The sequence below is a fragment of the Myotis yumanensis genome, unplaced genomic scaffold (genome assembly GCF_028538775.1).
Source record: "Myotis yumanensis isolate MYYU_CA2020_CCGP unplaced genomic scaffold, mMyoYum1.0.hap1 SCAF_4, whole genome shotgun sequence".
Lineage (NCBI taxonomy): Eukaryota > Metazoa > Chordata > Mammalia > Chiroptera > Vespertilionidae > Myotis > Myotis yumanensis.
The window spans coordinates 79,147,714-79,165,092 of NW_027223755.1; the positions used below are offsets into that span (position 1 = coordinate 79,147,714).

The following is a 17,379-nucleotide window of genomic DNA, read 5'->3' on the forward strand; positions in this document are numbered from 1 at the left end:
AGGTGTGGGCCCTGGCCAGTGTGGTCCAGTGGGTTGGAGTGTTGTCCTGTGCTGCGCCAGCACGGCCAAGGGTGAACCTGAGGAGGCGCGGTGAAGGATTGAAGAAAAGACAGACAAGAGAACACAGCTGGGGCTGGATGGATCTCCCATGCCGTGGTTGAGGACATGAAAGACCCAGCCTGCAAGCGGATGCTTTATTTTATAGTCTGATTAAAACAAGGGTAGGAAAAAAGCCAAGATGGCGGCATAGGTAAACGCCGGAGATTGCTGCCTCGCACAACCACTTCAAAAATACAACTAAAAGACGGAACTGACATCATCCAGAACCACAGGAAGGCTGGCTGAGTGGAAATTCTACAACTAGAAGGAAAGAGAAAAGCACACTGAGACTCAGAGGAGGTGCAGTGTGGAAGTAAAGAGCAGAGGTACGGAGGCTCACGCGGAAAGGGCTGGCAGCTGAGGACACGGTTGTCTTTTTCAATCGGGAGGGAGTCTCAAGCTCCTGACTCCTCTGAACTCCAGTTCAGCGCGAGTCTCTGGGGACCCAGACTCATACAGGAGAAACTGGACTGTCTGGCATCAGTCAGAACTCGAGGGCGGCTTTCTCTCAGAGGTACTTGCAGCGATTACCGGGACACTGAGAAGCAGGACCTCTTAGGGTAGGACAAAGGAGTAGCCATAGCTGCTTGCTCTGCCCTCTTGATCCCCAGAGACCCCGCCCAACCCAAGCTATGTGCAGAGGCTTTTGCATATGAAAGACCTGACCCTTTGCAATCTGAAAATTACCTAACAAACTGCAGCTGGGTCAGAGAAACCCAGAACTTCCAAAAGAAGGTCCAAGGCCCCACAGCAGCTTGCATTGCTTCACAGCTGGGCTCCTGCTTGCATTGCTTCACAGCTGGGCTCCTGCTGGGTAGCCTCAGGCAGAGGCTAAATTAGCACCTCCTTAGATCCAAGAGCCAGTGTACCCAGTGGTCAGAGTGGGACCATCCAATTACAACTCCTCAGATCCATAAGGGACACACTCAGGGGGCAGACTCAGGGAGCACCAAAGCCCCACTGAAGCAAGTCTTGCCTGATAAGGGTGTGTCCAGCACAGAAGTTCTCCCACTGCAGACACAGCTGATTCTCACAGCCAATTGGCCTGGAGGTCAATTCCTCCCAGTAATACCTACAACAATCAAGGTTTAACTACAACAAGACTGTGCACAAAGCCCACAAAGGGGTGCACCAAGAGCGTCCACCTCAGGTAATTGGGGAGGCTGAGCCACAGGGCCCTATAGGACACCTAGCACAGAAAGCCACTCTATCAACACAGGGAAGCATAAAAAATGCGGAGACAAAGAAACAGGTCACAAATGACAGAAACGGAGGAAAGCAAACTACTGGATATAGAGTTCAAAACCACACTTACAAGGTTTTTCAATAATTCTCTAGAAACCGCCGATAAACTTAATGAGACCCTCAACAAATCTAGTGAGACCCTCGTGGTTATGAAAAAGGACCAACTAGAAATTAAGCATACACTGACTGAAATAAAGAATATTATACAGAGTTCCAACAGCAGACTAGAAGATCGCAAGAATCAAGTCAAAGATTTGAAATACAAAGAAGCAAAAAACACCCAACCGGAAAAACAAAAAGAAAAAAGACTCCAAAAATATGAAGATAGTGTAAGGAGCCTCTGGGACAACTTCAAGAGTACCAACATCCAAATTATGGGGGTGCCAGACGAAGAGAGAGAACAAGATATTGAAAAACTATTTGAAGAAATAATGACAGAAAACTTCCCCTACCTGGTGAAAGAAATAGACTTACTAGTCCAGGAAGCACAGAGAACCCCAAACAAAAGGAATCCAAAGAGGACCACACCAAGACACATCATCATTAAAATGCCAAGAGCAAAAGACAAAGAGAGAATCTTAAAAGCAGCAAGAGAAAAAAAGTCAGTTACCTACAAGGGAGTACCCATACGACTGTCAGCTGATTTCTCAACAGAAACTATGCAGGCCTGAAGGGAGTGGCAAGAAATATTCAAAGTGATGAATAGCAAGAACCTACAACCAAGATTACTTTACCCAGCAAAGCTATCATTTAGAAGTGAAGGTCAGATAAAGAGCTTCACAAATAAGAACAAGTTAAAGGAGTTCATCACCACCAAACCAGTATTATATGAAATGCTGAAAGGTATCCTTTAAGAAGAGGAAGAAGAAGAAAAAGGTAAAGATACAAACTATGAACAACAAATACACATCTATCAACAAGTAAATCTAAAAATCAAGTGAATAAATAATCTGATGAACAGAATAAACTGATGAATATAATAGAATCAGGGGCATAGAAAGGGAGTGGACTGACTATTCTCTGGGGGAAAGGAGTGTGGGGTTTGGGGGAAGAGACTGGACAAAAATCGTGCACCTATGGATGAGGACAGTGAGGGGGGTAAGGGCAGGGGGTGGGGTGGGAACCAGGTGGAGGGGAGCTATGGGGGGAAAAAAGAGGAACAACTATAATAATCTGAACAATAAAGACTTAATTAAAAAAAAACAAAACAATAAGGGTAGATTAACATGTATACAAATGTGCTTGTTTTGGCAACACTTGCTGCACCTCCCACAGCCCATTAGCTACTTAGGAAGGAATTAGGGAGGGCTACAAGGTCAGGCTTAATTATGCTAGGAGAGTTCTGCCCTCCAGGCTGGGACTTGCTTGTGGCCCTGCCACAGGTCAGCCCAAGACTTGACCCTAGAGTCGTTCCCTACATTGTCCCATACACCAAAAGGTAGCGGCAGGTTCTATTCTTGGTCAGGGCACATACCTAGGTTCAATACCTGGTTGGGAATGTGCAAGAGGCAACAGAATGATGTTTCTCACATCGATGTTTTTTTTTCTTTCTCTCTCAAATCAATTTTTTAAAAAGTAAAGGTGTGCGTATGTATGCTATTTATGAAAATTTCAAATTACAGAGGAGTATAAGGAAATAACAAAATTCCCACCACTCAGCTCTATCACGTTGTAGCACTTTGATTTTGGGTAATGTTGAGGCAATATGACCCCAGGTTAGCCACGTGTTCTTAGTTTGCAAGTTTCTTTTCTTTTTTTCCCTCAACCTCTTTATTTTACAGATAAAGATATGAGACCCAGAAAGGTTATGACCTCTTCAAAAACACATAGCTAGTTGACATGTTCCAGAGACTACAAACAGACCAAAAGTTTCCTGATACCCCATTTTCTTTCAACTTTCCTTCTCATGTTTTAATTATTTTTCTGTTCTTTGTGTCCTATTAATTTTTTTGCAAGTTTTTTTATTTGTGTCAGTTTCAGATGTACAGCATAGTGTTTAGATCAGCAGTATTCAACCTGTGGGTCGCGACCCCTTTGGTGGTCGAACGACCCTTTCACAGAGGTCACCTAAGACCATCCTGCATATCAGATATTTACATTACGATTCATAACAGTAGCAACATTACAGTTATGAAGTAGCAACGAAAATAATTTTATGGTTGGGTCACAACATGAGGAACTGTATTTAAAGGGCCAGAAGGTTGAGAACCACTGGTTTAGACAATCATATATTTTACAAAGTATTCCCCCCAATTTTTCCAGTACCCACCTGGTACCGTACATACTTATTACAATATTATCTTATATAATAACTAGGTAATATGCAAATTAACTCTCACACCCTCACAAGATGGCTGCCAATGACCAGGCTGGCAGGGGGGTTAGTGAAGGACGACCAAACAACTGAACAAGCAGGCTATGTGGGGCAATCAGGCCGGCAAGGGGGGGGGGGCTGTTGGGGGCAATTAGGCTGGCAGGGGGGGCAGTGAGGGGTGACTAGGCTGGCAGAGGGAGGCAGTTGAGGGCAACCAGGCCAGCAGGGGGAGCAGTTGAGGGCAACCAGAGGCAATCAGGCCAGCACACAAAGGCAGTGAGGGGCAATCAGGCTGGTGGGCGTGGGGGGAAAGTTAGGGGCAACCAGGTAGGCAGGCAGGTGAGCAATTAGGAGCCAGCGGTCCAGGGTTGTGAGAGGAATGTCCAACTGCTGGTTTAGGCCTGATCCTGGGGATCGGGCCTAAATCGGCAATCAGACATCCTCCAAGGGGTCCCGGAGAGGGAGCAGGCTGGGCTGAGGGCTCCCCTCCCACCCCCCCCCACCCCCATGAATTTCAATGCATCGGGCCTCTAGTTGACTATATTTCCTATCCAGTTGACTGTTTTATAACTACCAATTTGTACTTCTAAAACCCTTCATCTTTTCATCCCCAGAGCTCTCCCATTTGGCAACCATCAATTTGTTCTTTGTATCTATGAGTCTGTTTCTATTTTGTTTGTTCATTTATTTTGTTCTTTAGATTCTAGATATAAGTGGAAGTATATGGTATTTGTCTTTCTCTAAGTGATTTATTTCACTTAGCATAACGCTCTCTAAGTCTATCCTTGTTGTTGCAAATAGTAAGATTTCATTCTTTTTATGATATTTTAATCTGAATATTTATTTTGTCTTCTGCTACTTTTCTGAATTCATTTATCAGTTCTAATAGTTTGTGTGTGTGTGTGTGTGTGTGTGTGTGTGTGAAATCTTTAGGGTTCTCTATATACTGTATCATGCCATCTGCAAATAATGACAGTTTTACTTCTTCCTTTTCAATTTGGATGCCTTTTATTTCTTCTTCTTGCCTGATTGCTGTGGCTAGGACTTCTGTGCTATGTTGAATAAGAGTGATGAAAGTGGACATCCCAGTCTTATTCCTGATTTTAAGGGAAACACCTTTAGTTTTTCTCTCCATTGAATATGATGTTAACTGGGGGTTTGTCATATATGGCCTTTATTATGTTGAGGTATGTTCCTTCTATTCCCATTTTGCTGAGAGTTTTTATCATAAATGGGTGCTGGATTTTGTCAAATGCTTTTTTTGCACCTATTGATATGATCATATGATTTTTATCCTAAATTTTGTGTACATGGTGTACCATGTTAATTAATTTGCAGATATTGTATCAACCATACATCCCAGGAATAAATCCCACTTAATCAATGTATATGATCTTTTTAACGTACTGCTGAATTCAGCTTGCTAAGATTTTATTGAGGATGTTTGTATCTATATTCATCAGAATTTACTTTCTTTTTTAAAAAAATATTTTTATTTATTTCAGAGAGGAAGGGAGAGGGAATGAGAGATAGAAGCATTAATGGTGAGAGAGAATCACTGATTAGCTGCCTCCTGCACACCCCACACTGAGGATGGAGTCCGCAACCTGGGCATGTGCCCTGACCAGGAATTGAACCATGACCTTCTGATTCATAGGTCAATACTCAACTACTGAGCACATTGGCAGGGCAGAATTTACTTTCTTTGTAGTGTATTTATCTGGTTTTGGAATGAGGATAATGCTGGCCTCGTAAAATGAGCTTGGGAGTCTTCCCTCCTCTTGACTTTTTTGGACTAATTTGAGAAGGATAGGTGTTAATTCTTTGAGTATTTGGTAAAATTCACCTGTGAAGCCATCTGGTCCAGACTTTTTGTTTGTTGGGAGTTTTCTTTTAAATCACTGTTTCAATTTTGTTGGTTATAATTGGTCTGTTCAGATTTTCTGTTTCTTCTTGGTTTGGAAAGATTGTATATTTCTAGGAATTTATTCATTTCTTTCAGATTGTCCAATTTACTGACATATAGTTGTTCATAATATTTTTTTCATGATCTTTTATATTTCTGTAGTGTCAGTTATTACTTCTCTTTCAATTCTGATTTTATTTATTTGGATTCTCTCTCTCTCTCTCTCTCTTTTTTTTGATGAGTCTGGTTTCGATTTATCAATCTTTTTCACCTTTTGAAAGAACCAGCTGTTGGTTTCATTGATCTTTTGTATATTTTTAGACTCTATTTCATTTATTTCCACTCTTATCTTCATTATTGTCTTACTTCTACTCACTTAGGGGTTTTGTTTGTTGTCCTTTTTCTAGTGCCTTTATGTGTAAGGTGAGATAACATTATATTTTTCTCGTTTCCTGGTGTAAGCCTGTATTGTTATGAGTTTCCCTCTTGAACTGTTTTCACTGTGTCCCATAGATTTGGGGTTGTTGTTTTCATTTTCATTTGGCTCAAGGTATCTTTGATTTTTTTTCTTGATTTTATTAACCCATTCATTGCTTAGCAACATGTTATTTAGCCTCCATGTCTTCGTGTGTTTTCAGTTTTTTCTTGTAATTGATTTCTAGTTTCATACCATTGTGGTCACAAAAGATGGTTGATATGATTTCAACCTTATTAAATTTATTGATGCTTATTTTGTGTCCTAACATGTGGTCTATCTTGGAAAATATTCCATGTCCACTTGAAAAGAATGTATATTCTACTGCTTTGGGGTAAAATGCTCTGAAAAATATCAATTAAGTCCATCTGGTCTAATGTGTCATTTAAGGCCACTGTTTCCTTGTTGATTTTCTGTCTGGAAGATATATCCAGTAATGTCGAGGGTAATTAAGTCTCCTACTATGACTGTATTTCTGCTGATCTCTCCCTTTATGTGCATTAAGATTTGCTTTATATATTTAGGTGCTCCTAAGTAGGGGGCATAAATGTTTACAAGGATTATATCCTCTTGCTACATGGATCCCTTTACAATTATGTAATACATATCCTTCATTGTCTCTTATTATAGCCTTTGTCCTAGTCTATTTTATGTGATAAAAATATTGCTACTCCAGATTTTTTTTTCATATCTGTTTGCATAAAATATATTTTTCCATCTCTCTACTTTCAGTCCGTATGTGTCTTTCATTCTGAGGTGGGTCTCTTGTAGACAGCATATATATGGGACTTGTTTACTTATTCATTCAGATACCTTATGTCTTTTTTTAGAGTTAAAAGCATAATTTTATTTAGATGTTGCTTGGACCTAATCTATAGTAAAATATACCAACAGATAAAAATTGCTTAATAGGAGGTTTTTTAATACCACTTTAAATTCTGTTTACAACAGCATTGGTAATACTGCAGGGTGACAAATATAGTACTCTGGCTTAGAAAGCAAAAAGTACCTGCTACTCTGGCTGATACATTCCCACTAGTCTTTAGTGGATTAAAAGTGGCTAGGATTCACAACCTAGCCATTTGGTGCTCAGAAAAGATTTTGATATTCTAAAAACTGAAATGAAAATGTTAATTCCTTAACAATATACTTTTACGAAAAAAAAAAATAAATATACCAATATTATGGTTTGGTTTGGGGCTATCAATAGAAAATCAACCATATCATGTTAGTGTTGCTAATGTGTGATACTGAGTGATCCTCTCGTCTCCTCTGCCTAATTTATATGAGAAAAAAGTTTATAAAAAAATTAGATTAAGATCTCAACAGTGGTCTTAAAATATTCAGTAAATCATGTTATAAACAGATGAGCTGTCATCAGCCTTTATTGTGCCATTTATGGAGTACAGGTAGAGTAGATTTAGCATAATTCTTAAAGGCCCTGGGAATTTTGGAATGATAAATGAGCACTGGCTTCACCTTAAAGTCACCCGCTGCCTTAGCCCATAACAAGAAAGCCATTCTGTCCTTTGAAGTTCCAAAGCCAGGCATTGACTTCTCTCTAGCTATGAAAATCAGCATCTTCTTCTAATACAAGACCTTCATCTACATTAAAAACCTGTTTTTTGGTGTAGCCACCTTCATTAATTATCTTAGCAAGATCTTCTGAATAACTTGCTACCTCAATACTTGCTGCTTCACCTTGTACTTTTATATTATGGAAACAGCTTCTTACTTTAAACCTCATGAACGAACTTCTGCTAGCTTCAAACTTTTCTTCTACAGCTTCCTCAACTCTCTCAGCCTTCATAGAATTTGAGAGAGTTAGGGACTTGCTCTGGATATGCTTTGGCTTAAGGGAATGCTGTAGCTGGTTTAATCTTCTATCCAGGCCACTAAAACTTTCTCCATATCAGCAATAAGGCTGCTTTAGTTTCTTATCATTCATGTGCTCACTGGAGTAGCATTTTTAATTTTCTTCAAAAACTTTTCCTTCCCATTCACAAATTGGCTGTTTGGTGGATGAAACTTAGCTTTTGGCCTGTCTTAACTTTTGAGAAGCTTAATCATTTCTAGCTTTTTATTTATAACTAGAGGCCTGGTACACAAAATTTGTGCACGGAAGGGGGTGTCCCTCAGCCCAGCCTGCAGCCTCTCACAATCCAGAACCCCTTGGGGGATGTCCGACCGCAGGTTTAGGCCCAATCCCCCCAAACCAGCAGTCAGACATCCCTCTCGCAATCCGGGACTGTTGTCTCCTAACTGCTTGCCTGCCTGCCTGCCTGATCACCCCTAACTGCTCACCTGCCTGTCTGATCGCCTTTAACCACTCTACCTGCCTGCCTGATGCCTCTAACCACCTCTGCTTTGGCCTCCGCACTCGGGATCCAGGCTTCGTCCTCCGGCTGGCTGCAGGCAACCAGGACCTGGGCTTCCCTCCCTCTGGCCAGCCACAGGTACCCGGGACCCGGGCCGGCTTTGCCCGGGCCAGCCGCAGGCATCCAGGACCCCAGGAAGCACCACCTGAACCCCAGGTTTGTCAGGAAGGCCATCCAGAAGACATTCAGTCTATCCAGTCTAATTAGCATATTACCCTTTTATTAGTATAGATGAGAAATGTGTAAATCTTCCTTTCACTTAAATACTTATTGACCATTGTAGGGGCATTAACTGGCCTAATTTCAATATTGTTGTGTCTCAAGGAATAGGGAGTCCTGAAGATAAAGAAAGAGATGGGGGAATGGCTAATTAATGGAGCAGGTATATATACATTTATCGATTAAGTTCACCATCTTATATGGTTACAGTTTATGGGACCCTAAAACAATTATAATAGTAACTAGAGGCCCAGTGCATGAATTCGTGCACCAGTGGGGTCCCTCGGCCTGTCCTGTGGGATTGGGCCAAAACTGGCTCTTCAACATCTCCCGAGGGGTCCCAGATTACAAAAGGCTGCAGGCCAGGCCAAGGGACCCCACCAGTGCATGATCAGAGCCAGGGAGTGATGCAGGAGGTTAGCCAGCCGGGGAGGGACTGCAGGAGGGCTCCAGGGCATGTCCGGCCCGTCTCGCTCAGTCCCAATCGACTGGACCCCAGCAGCAAGCTAACCTACCAGTCGGAGTGTCTGCTCCCTGGTGATCAGTGCATGTCATAGCGAGCGGTTGAGCTGCCTTAGCATAACATTAGCATATTACACTTTGATTGATTGAATGGATGACTGGATGACTGGACACTTAGATATTAGGTTTTTATTATATAGGACAATAGAGATCACTCATCACAGATCACCATAACATCTATATTAAAAGCATAATATGCTAATTAGACTGGACATTCTTCCAGACGGCCTTCCAGATGTGGCTGGGGCTGCAGGAGAAGCCCGGGTCCCAGGTGCCAGAGGGAAGCTGGTGCCAGCAGCCAGGGGAAGGAAGGCCTACTCTTGCATGAATTTCGTGCATGGGGCCTCTAGTATATATAATAATGAAAATATTTGAAATATTACAAGAATTACCAAAATATGAAACAGAAAAACAAAGTAAGCAAATGGTGTTGGAAAAATGGTGCTGATAGACTTGCTCAATGCAGGGTTGCCACTAGACTTGAATTTGTAAAAAAAAAAAAAAAAAAAAAAAAAGCAATATCTGTAAAGTACATTAAAGTGAAGCACAATGAAACTAACACAAATTATACTAAAATACATTTGGGGGAAACACTAGGAACAATTTATAATAACCTCACAATATACTACTTTAAAATGTAGAATTCATAAATATAAAATTATATTAATTATTTTCTCCATTTGTTCTGGTAAATACTTTTTGAAAATAAAAACTGAAAATCCAAAATATTCACTTCTCCTTTTTTTATGTAATAACTAATTAGAAAATGCCTAGATTTAAAATTTAGAATTAAATTTTGAGAAAAATACTGCAAAAATATTCTAAGTAGGATTTTAGTTCTTTACCATTCTTTTAAAGGTTACACAACACATTAGAGCAAAAGTTTTTTTCAATAGTCATAAAATCAAGTTGAAAACAACTTTTTGATTAAACTATGGGAAGACAACAAATAACTGAGGCAAGAGAGTAAGAATCTAGGAAAATTTCTAGGTGAGTGGAATCAGAAAATGAAGATAAAATAATTAAATAAGGCCAAATAGTCAACTAGTCAATCACAAGACCTTTCCTTAGCAAAAAAACACTTGAGAGCAAATGGTTTATACCTCTCAAGCTCCTTAAGTAGAGAATAAATAGCTAAAATTCCCCTAGTCCAGGAGCTAGATAACAGAGACCCAATTAATGCCATTTGTGCCAGCCAAACCCAAGGACAGATGAGGTCGGGAGGGGGGCGCGGGGACAACAACAACAAAAACAATTAGAGCCAGACATACCCAAGGTGGCAAGGCAGTAAAGCTGACCAAAGAATAATCCCAAACTCCCCAGGACACTCACTTTGATCCATCAGCGTAGTAAAGAGCTCACCTGGAAAGCTGAAGAATATTCTGCTGAGACTCTCCCCTGTGGCCTTCCCTAAGATCCTCCCACCTTCCACACCCTCCCCACCACCTGCTGCCCTGCATAAGAGAGATAAAAACCCTCCAGGCAAAGGATGCCAGCGCTGGAACTCTCTCTGGTGCATGCTCATGCCTTCCTTCTCTCTCAAGTATGCATATTTACTCTTCTCTCCTAAATTCTAAGGGTCCCATAAGGCTTCCAACCAGGGGAACAATGGGCAGCAGCAGCTTGTCCTGGACTAATCCCCTGAACCTGTCTCCAAGGTCCCTTTTCTCTAACTTTTCAGTGTGGCCGCCTTCTTCCCTATAACATTTATAGAGAGCCATAGTAGAGCACTGCTAGGCTCTCTCCTGTTGCTTCTTCTATCCTAAACCTTTCAGTTAGCAAAAAGCAGCCCTGCCTTGGCTCCTACATCTGTCACTGTGACTCCTGTTTCTCAGTGAGGCCATGCAGCCCCGCGTGGCCCACTTCTTTCCTATAATGTTCCTAGAGAGCCAAAACAACACCACCTAGGGCCTAGGCTCTTTCCTGTTGCTTCTTCTATCCTAAGCCCTTCCCTTGTTTCACTGCCCCCAGCTTTAATAAATGTACTCTAAAATCACCTAAACTCATATTGTGAGATCTTTCCTGCACAAAGTAAAAAACCCACACACGACTGGGCAGCCTGAGGCAGACCTGCTCTGGGCCTGGGCCCCGTCCTGTGGCATTCTTTGGTGACCCAGATGGGACCTGGAGTTTTGTTCTCTTTACTCTCTCTCTAATTCACCTTTCCTGTCACTTCTCATCCTTGGTGTGGTGGAAACTTACATGTCAACTGCAAAATAAGTGTTTCATGAAAACGTGCCTCATCAACCCTGAGAGAGAAGGTAAGCCTGTCCCCTGGACACAGAGTAATCTGCCCACATGACCGTCTTCAGGTGACACCTGGGTGATGGGGTCCAGTGAGTCAGGACCTGATGATCCCTGACCTCGTCTCTCCCCCCATTTTGCAAGTATGGAGTTGAGTCCCCTATCTGAGCAGATTAAATCCATCCTCGGGGCATCTACTTCCAAGATCATTGGTAAGGCCACCCTCCGAACACAGGGTAAACATGTCCATAGGACATTTATCTATCAGGGACCTGACTTCCTTTACCTGGTTCAAGGTATATTAATCAGGCTCCCCCAAAATGCTACTATTGTGCTTCATACTATAACTCCTGGTCCTCTATCTGGATCATTTATTACACTGATTTTGACAACAACATTCTTGTCATGGTACATCTTATCTTCTGCCACTGGTTTATCTTTCTACCATTTAAACAACTCTTTGGAATGTTACAAACGTAATTCCTTGAACTGGGGCTGACACTATATTTGTTTCTACAGTTCATTCATAACCTTTAAAGGTTTGAGAGTCTCAACAGATTTTCCTGTTGGGTAATTAGGGGTGTAAGCAAGGGTAAGGTAATTGAAAGAAAAAAAAAAAGCCACTTTAAAAAACAGCTGAAGTCACCAAAGCTTAATATCTCCCTCACTCTTCTCCAGACTCTTTAAAAGTTGTCAAGGACAAATAAAAAATCTTGTCTTCCCCACAATTATTAGTAACTAGTAGCCTGGTACACGGATTCGTGCACACTGAAAGGAAATTATTAGAAGAAATATTTTAATATCGTTATTCTCCCTTTCTCTATAATAGAAGTGTCAACCAAATTCATAATCAACAATGACAGACTGAAACACATGCGTGCAATTGGCGTCAGCGAGAGCTTTACGTGTAGGGAGCGGCTATAGGGTCAAGCCTCGGACTGACCTGTGGCAGAGCTCTGCCCTCCAAGCACAATAAAGTTTGACCTTATAGTCCTCCCTGGGCTGTGGGAAGTACAGCAAGTGCTGCCAAAACAAGGCTTGAGTAACAAAATAGATTTGGAACTTACAAGAACATTGTGAACATGTTAATCACTCCCCTTGTTTTGCTTTGTGTGATCTGACTATAAAATAAAGCTTCAGCTTACAGGCTGTGTCACTGTTTCCTCATCTAGGCACAGTGAGCCTACCTGGCCCCAACTCTATTCTCTTGTCTGTCTTCTTTAATCCTTCACCACCCTCCTCAGGTTCACCCCTGGTTGTGCTCGACATGGTTCAGTATGGCACATGCATGAGTCAATGTAGCCTTTTATATATATAGAATACAGTTGCTTAATTAGACCTGCTTTCTGATTTAGCTAAACTTTTTTCAGCCCAGTGAAGCCCTCAACTTCTCTTTCAGGTAATTGTCAGCAATACAGCAGTAAATACCAACATGAAGCACATTATTATTGTAGATCACACAGGGAGAACAAAGGGTAAAATATTTAGCTGCAGCAGTGTTTGACTATATTCTGCACAGTGAGAAAACCTGAAGTCATTTTCAAGGTCCACCATTTCTTACTCCTTTTCAGTCAGGTCAAGTTTCTAAACTTTCTAAATCTCCGTTTTCTGGCTAATGAAAAGAAAATAGGATTCCACCGAGTCTCCTATCTACCTACTCCAGAACTTCTGTGAGGATCAAATGAGATGAGGAACGGGAAAACACTTCACAGATATTTGCTTAAAGTGTAAAATATTTGCACCTGGTATAAAGCACATTGTATTCCTGGGCTGAAGAAACTGCAAGGAGGCTAGTCACTAGGGCAGTGGTTCTCAACCTTGGCTGCACATTAGAATCACCTGGGAATCTTTTTAAAATCCTGATTTCTGGGCCTCATCCTCTGGAAATTGTTTCTTTGTTACTAATGTTATGGCCCCACCCCATAACAAAGAAACAGAATTTCTGAAGGATGAGGCCCAGAAATCAGGATGTTAAAAAGATTCCCAGGTGATTCTAATGTGCAGCCAAGGTTGAGAACCACTGCTCTTTAGGGAGAGGAAGCTGGGTGTTGCTACATGACATCATTACCTGGCACCCACAGAGACTATTTCTGGGCTGGGCTGGGCTGTGGGCTGCATCTTGTGCCATGGGATCTTGGCAGTGTTGGCTGCAATTTGGTGGGCTGTGGCTCTGGGGTGGTGGCGGGGCCTGTCCCACTTGGAGGAAGCTGAGTGTTGCTTTGTCAGTGCCAGGTCCGCGGTGCCATTTCTTTGTAAATGGCCAGTGCACATCATGGCAGCTCCTGCATTTAGCGTCTGCCCCCTGGTGGTCAGTGTACATCATAGCGACTGGTTGGATGGTCGGAGGCACAATTAGCATATTAGCCTTTTTATATATAAATACTGTTTATGTGTATGGTAAAAAACAAAAACTATCCCAAATATTTTTTCAGGATTCTAAGGTCTGAACAAAAATATTTGATACTAAAGCTAGTTTAAGTTTAGTTAATGTCTTTTAGAGTGATTAACATGATATATGTTTGTTTTACCTGGGATTACAAAAATAAGTTCATGTTAGTTATCTCTGCTACAAAATTTGTCAATAAAATGGTTTGGGTAATAATTGACTTTAAAATCTCATGTAGTTGTTAAGAACTAATAAATAAATGTAACTGAAATGAAAAGTTTTTGGTAAGCTTTTTAGTAACAATCTATATATATAAAGAGGTAATATGCTAATTGGTCCTAACAGTGTCCCAATCACGACCGTTTAACAGGCTGCGCGCACACAGGAGCTGGTGGGTGGGGACAGGGGTGGGGACTTGCATCACTGGGACATGAGGCTACCGCGGGGGGCGGCCCCCCTGACGGAGGCGCACACAGGCCCACCATCCCACCTGACCTGGAGGGGGGCATCAGGACGGGGGCAATCCCCCGCCCCCCTGCACAAACTTTGTGCACCGGGCCTCTAGTTATATATATGCCTAAACATAGTTTTCTAAAGTCTATTGGTAACTTGAAACTTTTGAGTTTATCTTTCTCCATTCTAAAAACTATAGTTTTACTAGCCAGTATTTATGTTCATGCCTTTTATTGTCACTTTGGGTAATAAATAATTTAGTGTTATTTCATAATGATATAATCTTTTTGGTCAAATGTGTTTGACAAATTCCCAGGGTTGAAGTTTTAACAGGAGACTTTTTCTTAACCTAGAAATAGCTTTAAGTTATTCCAATGTGCCCCTGGTATACCTCAAGGATTTGTTCTTTCTCCTTACAAAAGAGAAATTTTAGACTAATCAGGCCTATTTGATATGATTGAAGTACATGGGAAGCTTTGTCAAATAAAGAAATAATAACTATGTTCTATTTGTATACATATATTTTTACTATTAAAGTAGATGTTCTAGAGATTATATAAAAAGTCTGAAGTTTTTGTCAATTGCATTATAATCAAATCTACGGTCATTGCCTTATTCTGATGCTTCTAAATGATAGATTTCTGCAAAGTAAATTTTTAAATCATCCCTTCAAATTAGACAAACATTTATAGAACTCTAAGGAATAACTGAATTGACACTTCCTCTCATGACCAACCTCCTGGTACTGGAAGCCTCATAATCAGTCATCAGCTGTATTGACCAGGTAAAAAAGAGGCAAAATGGGTTGCCAGCAGCATTCCCCAAGATTACCCGCTAGGGTGGCTCCTCAACAATTGATTGACCTTTAAGGGCAATGATCAAAAGAAAAAAAAAAATGCATCCTTTTCTGTTGTAATGTCACCAGACCTCAATACAATCTCAGGGGCAGGGAAGTCTGGCCTGTAAATGGAACACTGAATTATGACACTATTCTCCAATTAGATTTGTTTTTGCAAAAATGAAGACAAATGGAGTGAAAAACCTTATATTCAGATATTCATGGCCCTTTACCAAGATAAGGATTTAAGGAAGTCTTCCAGGATATTCCTTAACTGTCACAAGGTCTGATGAGTTAAAGGACACCCTCTTCACAGCCCCTGCAAGAAGCTGGCTTCGGTCCCTCGTAGATAAAACCGAATCCATCCGGAGGGTGGAACAGCCTGCTTCCCAGCTCACTTCGCTGCTGTCACTCAAAGTACAGCTGCTCCATAGAACCCCTCCTCCACTACAGAACTGCTAGCACTCACCCTAACTTGTAGCCCTGCCACTACCAGGAGGGGAACTCAAAACCATCCAAACCCTAGCATGTTGTCTCTGAGGGAAGTCTCTAACAGGAAGCCTGGTAAAGAAATTATTTGGAGACATGTTCCCTTTTTTATGTCTGATCTGGCCCTTTGCAAAAAAAAAAACACACAACTCGGTTGGTTTTCCAAAGATCCTAGCAAATTCACACAGGGGTTTAATCACACTGATTTACTGAAACAGGTAGAATAAAATGTTCCCCAAAATTGCACCATCGAGTCAAGCCCTACCAGAACAAATTGCTCTATCAAGTTAAACCCTGCCAGAATTTTGGCAGTTAGCAGCCGGTAATTCTAAAACAGTGGTCTAGGGACTACCCTGACTTCTTTTAAATATTTTTTATAAGCATTCTTTTTTTTTTTTATTAATCCACACTTGAGGATATTTTTCCATTGATTTGTAGAGAGAGTGGAAAGGAGAGGGAGAGACAGAGAGAAATATTGATGTGAGAGATACCTCGATTGGCTGCCTCCTGTACGCACCCGGACCAGGGCCAGGGAGCCTCCAACCAAGCTACATGCCCTTGACTGGAATCCACTGAGCCAAACCGACTAGGGCTAAATTTTTTTTTAAAATCCAAAGCCAAACCATCAAACACAGCTCATTAATGACCTTAAAAGCTTTGAGAGTTTCAGGAACTAGCTGGGAAAGTCCCTTCCTGCATCTCATAATAAGTGCTGCATAATCCCGGAATGATTCGAGTTGCTGAGTATACTGGGACATCAGTATTCCAGACAAGTTTAGAGCCAGCCAACTGACACCCTGATTTAAACCCCACCTTTGGGGCATAGATCCTGAGGCCCTATCTCACTCTCTGAAGAACCTTAATAAATCTGCCTTTGCTTTTATCAGTGTCCCTGGTCTAAATTCTTTTATATCAGGAGACAAGAACCCAAACTCATCGGTAACATTATGACCTAAAGGAGGGATTCACAGGCTCTTCTCTTCCACTGCTGCACTGTAAATGAAAAGCAGTCATAATAGAGGACGCTAGGGCTTATCCTGATAAATTTGCCAGTCATCATGCTAAATCAACATTGCATATACAGACTGGGGGAGATGCACTCCCAGATCAGGACACTAATTAAGTCTATCAAACGGGGACAGATGAAAAACCAGAGGGAAAGGACCACTGCACCTATATACTCGTAGTTACTTATCTCATCTCATAGAAGGGATGACAAAATATACTATTAAGCCTGTTAATTTTGACAAAATAAAAGAGGTTACTTTAAAAAGAAAAGATTGAACTCCACCCTTTTCCCGGGATGATTAACAAAAGCATTAGGAAAGTACACAAAATCCACCCTGAGTCTGTTAAGGGCTCAGCACTTCAGGAAATGCCTTTTATCCAGGAGGCAAGCCCAGTCAGCCTGAGAAAATTACAAAAACTAGCCTTGGGACTGCAGATCCACATTAAGCAACGGATAGAGATAGCTTTCAGTGTTTTTGGCAACCAAGACAGGAAAGAGGAAGAGCAAAAAGCCACCAGATGGAAACAAAAGGCATAATTACTTGATAGCCGCAGCTTTAAATCCTATGCTAGTCCTGTTGACAAGAAGGACACCTAAAGGGAGTGCCTACAACTAACTCAGGACGGACTACCCCCAGGACCATGCCCCATGTGCACCAGGAAAGGCCTTTGGAAAAGTGAGTGTCCTAGGCTTCTAAGGGAACTTAGTGCCTCAAACCAATGATGTTTGAAACACCTGAGAATTGATGGTGCCTGAGGCCTCCTACTGCCCGCACCGACCATCTGAAACCATCACACCAGAG

General features: G+C 41.5%; 1 protein-coding gene across 5 annotated transcripts in view; it reads right to left on the bottom strand.

Annotated features, from left to right (window-relative positions):
- LOC139008897 (NXPE family member 3-like) overlaps positions 1-17,379 on the bottom strand; it is a 78,988-nt gene that overhangs the window by 56,652 nt on the left and 4,957 nt on the right. The window contains exon 1 of one of the 5 annotated variants that reach the window (XM_070412653.1): positions 10,491-10,534. The exons of the other annotated variants lie outside the window; for them this stretch is intronic. The gene's annotated coding sequence lies outside the window, so the exon portion shown is untranslated. Of the gene's footprint in view, positions 1-10,490; positions 10,535-17,379 lie in introns of those variants that run through there. 5 annotated transcript variants of the gene reach the window in all.